The sequence below is a fragment of the Rutidosis leptorrhynchoides genome, chromosome 1, assembly GCF_046630445.1.
Source record: "Rutidosis leptorrhynchoides isolate AG116_Rl617_1_P2 chromosome 1, CSIRO_AGI_Rlap_v1, whole genome shotgun sequence".
In the NCBI taxonomy this organism is placed as follows: Eukaryota; Viridiplantae; Streptophyta; class Magnoliopsida; order Asterales; family Asteraceae; genus Rutidosis; species Rutidosis leptorrhynchoides.
The window spans coordinates 480,198,810-480,208,716 of record NC_092333.1 but is presented as its reverse complement, the minus strand read 5'-3'; positions in this window follow the sequence as shown (position 1 = coordinate 480,208,716).

The window sequence follows — 9,907 nt, the reverse complement described above, 5'->3', positions numbered from 1 at the left end:
ATACCAACAATAACCTTGGATCTAGCAGTACAGGAAATCGTGTAGGATGCACCTACAAAGAATTCACTGCCTGCAAACCTTTGGAATTTGATGGAACCGAAGGACCGATCGGATTGAAACGGTAGACCGAGAAGGTCGAATCGGTGTTTGCCATAAGTAAGTGTACTGAAGAGGACAAAGTGAAGTACGCTACGCATACCTTCACAGGTTCTGCGTTAACATGGTGGAATACCTATCTAGAGCAAGTGGGACAAGACGATGCGTACGCACTACCGTGGTCAGCATTCAAGCACTTGATGAACGAGAAGTACCGTCCCAGAACCGAGGTCAATAAGCTCAAGACAGAACTTAGAGGGTTACGAACCCAAGGATTTGATATTACCACGTACGAAAGACGATTCACAGAATTGTGCCTATTGTGTCCTGGAGCATTCGAAGATGAGGAAGAGAAGATCGACGTGTTTGTGAAAGGATTGCCGGAAAGAATCCAAGAAGATATAAGTTCACACGAGCCCGCCTCCATACAACAGGCATGTAGAATGGCTCACAAACTAGTGAACCAGATTGAAGAAAGAATTAAAGAACAGACTGCTGAAGAGGCCAATGTGAAGCAAGTCAAAAGAAAGTGGGAGGAAAACGGTGATAAGAATCACCAATATAACAACAACAGCAATTACAACAATAATCGCATCAATTATCCCAACAATCGCAACATCAATTACAACTACAACAAACGGTCCAACAACAACAACAACAACAACAGCAACTACAACAATCATCCCAACAACAATAATAACCGCAACAACAACAACAATCAGAAGCAGCTATGCCAAAGGTGTGAAAAGTATCACTCGGGGTTTTGCACCAAATTTTGCAATAAGTGTAAAAGAAATGGTCATAGCGCGGCAAAGTGTGAGGTCTACGGACCAGGGGTTAATAGAACGAAAGGAACAAATGGTGTCGGAACGAGTAATGGTGGAGCAAGTAGTGTCGGAGCAAGTTATGCCAATGTAGTTTGTTATAAATGTGGAAAACCGGGCCACATTATTAGAAATTGCCCGAACCAGGAGAACACGAATGGACAAGGCCGCGGAAGAGTTTTCAATATTAATGCGGCAGAGGCACAGGAAGACCCGGAGCTTGTTACGGGTACGTTTCTTATTGACAATAAATCTGCTTACGTTTTATTTGATTCGGGTGCGGATAGAAGCTATATGAGTATAGATTTTTGTGCTAAATTAAGTTGTCCATTGACGCCTTTGGATAGTAAATTTTTACTCGAATTAGCAAATGGTAAATTAATTTCAGCAGATAATATATGTCGGAATCGAGAAATTAAACTGGTTAGCGAAACATTTAAGATTGACTTGATACCAGTAGAGTTAGGGAGTTTTGATGTGATAATCGGTATGGACTGGTTGAAAGAAGTGAAAGCAGAGATCGTTTGTTACAAAAATGCAATTCGCATTATACGAGAAAAAGGAAAACCCTTAATGGTGTACGGAGAAAAGGGCAACACGAAGCTACATCTTATTAGTAATTTGAAGGCACAAAAACTAATAAGAAAAGGTTGCTATGCTGTTCTAGCACACGTCGAGAAAGTACAAACTGAAGAAAAGAGCATCAATGATGTTCCCGTCGCAAAAGAATTTCCCGATGTATTTCCGAAAGAATTACCGGGATTACCCCCACATCGATCCGTTGAATATCAAATAGATCTTGTACCAGGAGCTGCACCAATAGCTCGTGCTCCTTACAGACTCGCACCCAGCGAGATGAAAGAACTGCAAAGCCAATTACAAGAACTTTTAGAGCGTGGTTTCATTCGACCAAGCACATCACCGTGGGGAGCTCCTGTTTTGTTTGTCAAGAAGAAAGATGGTACATTCAGGTTGTGTATCGACTACCGAGAGTTGAACAAACTTACCATCAAGAACCGCTACCCACTACCGAGAATCGACGACTTATTTGATCAACTACAAGGCTCGTCTGTTTATTCAAAGATTGACTTACATTCCGGGTATCATCAAATGCGGGTGAAAGAAGATGATATTCCAAAGACTGCTTTCAGAACACGTTACGGTCATTATGAGTTTATGGTCATGCCGTTTGGTTTAACTAATGCACCAGCTGTGTTCATGGACCTTATGAACTGAGTGTGTGGACCATACCTTGACAAGTTTGTCATTGTTTTCATTGATGACATACTTATTTACTCAAGGAATGACCAAGAACACGGTGAACATTTGAGAAAGGTGTTAGAAGTATTGAGGAAGGAAGAATTGTACGCTAAGTTTTCAAAGTGTGCATTTTGGTTGGAAGAAGTTCAATTCCTCGGTCACATAGTGAACAAAGAAGGTATTAAGGTGGATCCGGCAAAGATAGAAACTGTTGAAAAGTGGGAAACTCCGAAAACTCCGAAACACATACGCCAGTTTTTAGGACTAGCTGGTTACTACAGAAGGTTCATCCAAGACTTTTCCAGAATAGCAAAACCCTTGACTGCATTAACGCATAAAGGGAAGAAATTTGAATGGAATGATGAACAAGAGAAAGCGTTTCAGTTATTGAAGAAAAAGCTAACTACGGCACCTATATTGTCATTGCCTGAAGGGAATGATGATTTTGTGATTTATTGTGACGCATCAAAGCAAGGTCTCGGTTGTGTATTAATGCAACGAACGAAGGTGATTGCTTATGCGTCTAGACAATTGAAGATTCACGAACAAAATTATACGACGCATGATTTGGAATTAGGCGCGGTTGTTTTTGCATTAAAGACTTGGAGGCACTACTTATATGGGGTCAAAAGTATTATATATACCGACCACAAAAGTCTTCAACACATATTTAATCAGAAACAACTGAATATGAGGCAGCGTAGGTGGATTGAATTGTTGAATGATTACGACTTTGAGATTCGTTACCACCCGGGGAAGGCAAATGTGGTAGCCGATGCCTTGAGCAGGAAGGACAGAGAACCCATTCGAGTAAAATCTATGAATATAATGATTCATAATAACCTTACTACTCAAATAAAGGAGGCGCAACAAGGAGTTTTAAAAGAGGGAAATTTAAAGGATGAAATACCCAAGGGATCGGAGAAGCATCTTAATATTCGGGAAGACGGAACCCGGTATAGGGCTGAAAGGATTTGGGTACCAAAATTTGGAGATATGAGAGAAATGGTACTTAGAGAAGCTCATAAAACCAGATACTCAATACATCCTGGAACGGGGAAGATGTACAAAGATCTCAAGAAACATTTTTGGTGGCCGGATATGAAAGCCGATGTTGCAAAATACATAGGAGAATGTTTGACGTGTTCTAAGGTCAAAGCTGAGCATCAGAAACCATCAGGTCTACTTCAACAACCCAAAATCCCGGAATGGAAATGGGAAAACATTACCATGGATTTCATCACTAAATTGCCAAGGACTGCAAGTGGTTTTGATACTATTTGGGTAATAGTTGATCGTCTCACCAAATCAGCACACTTCCTGCCAATAAGAGAAGATGACAAGATGGAGAAGTTAGCACGACTGTATTTAAAGGAAGTCGTCTCCTGACATGGAATACCAATCTCTATTATCTCTGATAGGGATGACAGATTTATTTCAAGATTCTGGCAGACATTACAGCAAGCATTAGGAACTCGTCTAGACATGAGTACTGCCTATCATCTACAAACTGATGGGCAGAGCGAAAGGACGATACAAACGCTTGAAGACATGCTACGAGCATGTGTTATTGATTTCGGAAACAGTTGGGATCGACATCTACCGTTAGCAGAATTTTCCTACAACAACAGCTACCATTCAAGCATTGAGATGGCACCGTTTGAAGCACTTTATGGTAGAAAGTGCAGGTCTCCGATTTGTTGGAGTGAAGTGGGGGATAGACAGATTACGGGTCCGGAGATTATACAAGAAACTACCGAGAAGATCATCCAAATTCAACAACGGTTGAAAACCGCCCAAAGTCGACAAAAGAGCTACGCTGACATTAAAAGAAAAGATATAGAATTTGAAATTGGAGAGATGGTCATGCTTAAAGTTGCACCTTGGAAAGGCGTTGTTCGATTTGGTAAACGAGGGAAATTAAATCCAAGGTATATTGGACCATTCAAGATTATTGATCGTGTCGGACCAGTAGCTTACCGACTTGAGTTACCTCAACAACTCGCGGCTGTACATAACACTTTCCACGTCTCGAATTTGAAGAAATGTTTTGCTAAAGAAGATCTCACTATTCCGTTAGATGAAATCCAAATCAACGAAAAACTTCAATTCATCGAAGAACCCGTCGAAATAATGGATCGTGAGGTTAAAAGACTTAAGCAAAACAAGATACCAATTGTTAAGGTTCGATGGAATGCTCGTAGAGGACCCGAGTTCACCTGGGAGCATGAAGATCAGATGAAGAAGAAATACCCGCATCTATTTCCAGAAGATTCGTCAACACCTTCAACAGCTTAAAATTTCGGGACGAAATTTATTTAACGGGTAGGTACTGTAGTGACCCGAACTTTTCCATGTTTATATATATTAATTGAGATTGATATTTACATGATTAAATGTTTCCAACATGTTAAGCAATCAAACTTATTAAGACTTGATTAATTGAAATATGTTTCTTATAGACAATTGACCACCCAAGTTGACCGGTGATTCACGAACGTTAAAACTTGTAAAAACTATATGATGACATATATATGGTTATATATATAGTTAACATGATATTATGATAAGTAAACATATCATTAAGTATATTAATAATGAACTACATATGTAAAAACAAGACTACTAACTTAATGATTTTGAAACGAGACATATATGTAACGATTATCGTTGTAACGATATTTAATGTATATATATCATATTAAAAGATAGTCGTACATCATAATATCATGATAATATAATAATTTAAAATCTCATTTGATATTATAAACATTGGGTTAACAACATTTAACAAGATCGTTAACCTAAAGGTTTCAAAAAAACACTTACATGTAACGACTAACGATGACTTAACGACTCAGTTAAAATGTATATACATGTAGTGTTTTAATATGTATTCATACACTTTAGAAAGACTTCAAGACACTTATCAAAATACTTCTACTTAACAAAAATGCTTACAATTACATCGTCGTTCAGTTTCATCAACAATTCTACTCGTATGCATCCGTATTCGTACTCGTACAATACACAGCTTTTAGATGTATGTACTATTGGTATATATACTCCAATGATCAGCTCTTAGCAGCCCATGTGAGTCACCTAACACATGTGGGAACCATCATTTGGCAACTAGCATGAAATATCTCATAAAATTACAAAAATATGAGTAATCATTCATGACTTATTTACATGAAAACAAAATTACATATCCTTTATATCTAATCCATACACCAACGACCAAAAACACCTACAAACACTTTTATTCTTCAATTTTCTTCATCTAATTGATCTCTCTCAAGTTCTATCTTCAAGTTCTAAGTGTTCTTCATATATTCTACATAAAATCAAGAATACTTTCAAGTTTGCTAGCTCACTTCCAATCTTGTAAGGTGATCATCCAACCTCAAGAAATCTTTGTTTCTTACAGTAGGTTATCATTCTAATACAAGGTAATAATTATATTCAAACTTTGGTTCAATTTCTATAACTATAACAATCTTATTTCAAGTGATGATCTTACTTGAACTTGTTTTCGTGTCATGATTCTGCTTCAAGAACTTCGAGCCATCCAAGGATCCGTTGAAGCTAGATCCATTTTTTTCTTTTCCAGTAGGTTTATCCAAGGAACTTAAGGTAGTAATGATGTTCATAACATTATTTGATTCATACATATAAAGCTATCTTATTCGAAGGCTTAAACTTGTAATCACTAGAACATAGTTTAGTTAATTCTAAACTTGTTCGCAAACAAAAGTTAATCCTTCTAACTTGACTTTTAAAATTAACTAAACACATGTTCTATATCTATATGATATGCTAACTTAATGATTTAAAACCTGGAAACACGAAAAACACCGTAAAACCGGATTTACGCCGTCGTAGTAACACCGCGGGCTGTTTTGGGTTAGTTAATTAAAAACTATGATAAACTTTGATTTAAAAGTTGTTATTCTGAGAAAATGATTTTTATTATGAACATGAAACTATATCCAAAAATTATGGTTAAACTCAAAGTGGAAGTATGTTTTCTAAAATGGTCATCTAGACGTCGTTCTTTCGACTGAAATGACTACCTTTACAAAAACGACTTGTAACTTATTTTTCTGACTATAAACCTATACTTTTTCTGTTTAGATTCATAAAATAGAGTTCAATATGAAACCATAGCAATTTGATTCACTCAAAACGGATTTAAAATGAAGAAGTTATGGGTAAAACAAGATTGGATAATTTTTCTCATTTTAGCTACGTGAAAATTGGTAACAAATCTATTCCAACCATAACTTAATCAACTTGTATTTTATATTATGTAATCTTGAGATACCATAGACACGTATACAATGTTTCGACCTATCATGTCGACACATCTATATATATTTCGGAACAACCATAGACACTCTATATGTGAATGTTGGAGTTAGCTATACAGGGTTGAGGTTGATTCCAAAATATATATAGTTTGAGTTGTGATCAATACTGAGATACGTATACACTGGGTCGTGGATTGATTCAAGATAATATTTATCGATTTATTTCTGTACATCTAACTGTGGACAACTAGTTGTAGGTTACTAACGAGGACAGCTGACTTAATAAACTTAAAACATCAAAATATATTAAAAGTGTTATAAATATATTTTGAACATACTTTGATATATATGTATATATTGTTATAGGTTCGTGAATCAACCAGTGGCCAAGTCTTACTTCCCGACGAAGTAAAAATCTGTGAAAGTGAGTTATAGTCCCACTTTTAAAATCTAATATTTTTGGGATGAGAATACATGCAGGTTTTATAAATGATTTACAAAATAGACACAAGTACGTGAAACTACATTCTATGGTTGAATTATCGAAATCGAATATGCCCCTTATTATTAAGTCTGGTAATCTAAGAATTAGGGAACAGACACCCTAATTGACGCGAATCCTAAAGATAGATCTATTGGGCCTAACAAACCCCATCCAAAGTACCGGATGCTTTAGTACTTCGAAATTTATATCATATCCGAAGGGTGTCCCGGAATGATGGGGATATTCTTATATATGCATCTTGTTAATGTCGGTTACCAGGTGTTCACCATATGAATGATTTTTATCTCTATGTATGGGGTGTGTATTGAAATATGAAATCTTGTGGTCTATTATTATGATTTGATATATATAGGTTAAACCTATAACTCACCAACATTTTTGTTGACGTTTTAAGCATGTTTATTCTCAGGTGATTATTAAGAGCTTCCGCTGTCGCATACTTAAATAAGGACGAGATTTGGAGTCCATGCTTGTATGATATTGTGTAAAAACTGCATTCAAGAAACTTATTTTGTTGTAACATATTTGTATTGTAAACCATTATGTAATGGTCGTGTGTAAACAGGATATTTTAGATTATCATTATTTGATAATCTACGTAAAGCTTTTTAAACCTTTATTAATGAAATAAAGGTTATGGTTTGTTTTAAAATGAATGCAGTCTTTGAAAAACGTCTCATATAGAGGTCAAAACCTCGCAACGAAATCAATTAATATGGAACGTTTTTAATCAAAAAGAACGGGACATTTCACTAGATATTTTTACCCACAGACAGTGAATAAGTTTGAAAATTTTTATAATGAATAAGACTACTCACAAGTCACAACCATGACACCTGTCAAATATAGACACATGTGTCACATCACTGCCACCTCAGCAAGTTCTTCTTAAGACTAGCCCAAGACACTCCCTAGTATCCATGACACCCGTCATACAACGACATAGGTCCCACTTTTAATTATTTTGATTATTATTATTTTACTATTACTAATATTGTTAATTGTTATTTATATTTTTTTTATAAATCGTAATTAATTTTAAATTAAAATTAAATAATTTATAAAATATTGTAAATTAATAAATTAATAAAAAATAAAAAGTTCATTAAAAAACACATATTACATTAAATCAAAAGCAAACGTACACTTAAAATTAAAAAAATATTACATAATTAAAAAACTACAAAGATAGAATTTATGCTTTTATTTATCTTCTTCATCGGACGAAAGCTCCTTAGCGTACTTCTTGGTGATCTTGTTACGATATTTCATGTCCAAATCATATTGTTCTTTAGGAATGTCGGTAGAGACCGGTCTTAATCCATCAAACTTCGTACGAATTTTTGATTCCTTTCATATCTCTGATGTAGCAAGCAATGTAGCATTCGCGGAATCGATAACACGGGCTCGGACTTCTTCCGAAGAAGCTTGAGAAACTGCATCCGACGAACAAGATCTCCTAGCACTTTTGGAAGTATCACGACCTCGAGGACGACAGATAGGAACTTGTCGGAATAAATGATCCGAATTTGGTGTATTCGTGTTCGGTGTCAGAGTCGGCTCGGGATCTTCTAGATTGATCAGCTCAGGTTCTCGATGTTTGTGATTGAAGCCGTCGTAAGTTAAAAATTGAGGACAACCTTTTAGAACTTCCCAAGCTTCTTCATATATAAATGTCCAACCCGTTTGGATTTTGAAGCTTTTTTCGCGTGATTGATAATATCCTTGTCGGCGGCTCCACTTTGCCAAATTTTTTTAGCTTCTTGTAAATTCCATTGAAGGTTTTGATGTCTTTATTCATCTTACTCTATTTTCCGGTTAATTGATCGGGTCGGTGACGCTCTCTTATCAAACACTTTACCTTTTTTACCCGATTCGGGTGTGTCCGTTTCTTCAAATTTCTTCGGCCTCGAATTGCGTTTCTTGAACCACCTCCGGGTCGGGTTGGGAACTTCCCGGCGGTGTGCTAACATTTTGTTGCGGAGGTGCAAAACCGAAACTTTGTTGTGGCAGATGGTAACCGAAATTTTGTTGTGGCATTGAGTACCGCGCGAAACCGTATTATTGTTGTGGGATATTTTGTTGTGGATAATTTTGTTGTGAAAAAAGATGTTATGTTGCAACGAATCGACGAGTAACGAGTTGAACATGTATTGAGACACCGTGTTGTTTGTAGCTTGCGACGTAGTTATTTTTTGTGACGTTTGTTGATATTCTTTGATGATGACATTGTTGAAGATTGGAAGAGAAATTTATATTTTGAATTGTGAAATAGGATATGAGATGTGAATTGAGTTGAAATGGAGTAGGGGTATATTTTGTAATAAAAAAAATTAAATCAAACGGCTAGAACGGCTAGAAGGATTTTCTTTATTAAAAATTGCAAATTTAATTAAATTATATCCGTTTGAGGGTCTTGAATTCTGTCTAAACCAAACCATACCCATCGACGGACGGCCCAACGACGGAGAGTAGCAACGGCGCCGTTGAACGTCATTAACGGCGGTCCAACGGCTGACCGTTGTGAGTAGTCTAAAAGCGTTATGGAAAATATTTGGAATGTGATGGAAAAGATACCGAAGATGATAAACGGGGAATTGTTGAATGTTAACTAAAATGAAGGGGTGTAACTCTAACTTAGTTGATTTCATTGACCTTCGTATATTTTAAGTCGGATTAGATCTAGAGTTTGCCAAACAGGAGGATATATAAATACGTTTATTCAACTGATGCTTACGCATAAAAAAATAGTGTATTTAATATAGAAATAAATATACATGTACATCTTTCAAGTTTTAGCCATAAATAAATATAACGTTTATTCAATTTTTTTTTCTTTTTAATATTTGCGGTTCTAAAATATTATACCAATTTAAATTTAATCATTACCGTCCATTAGAAAATTGCTT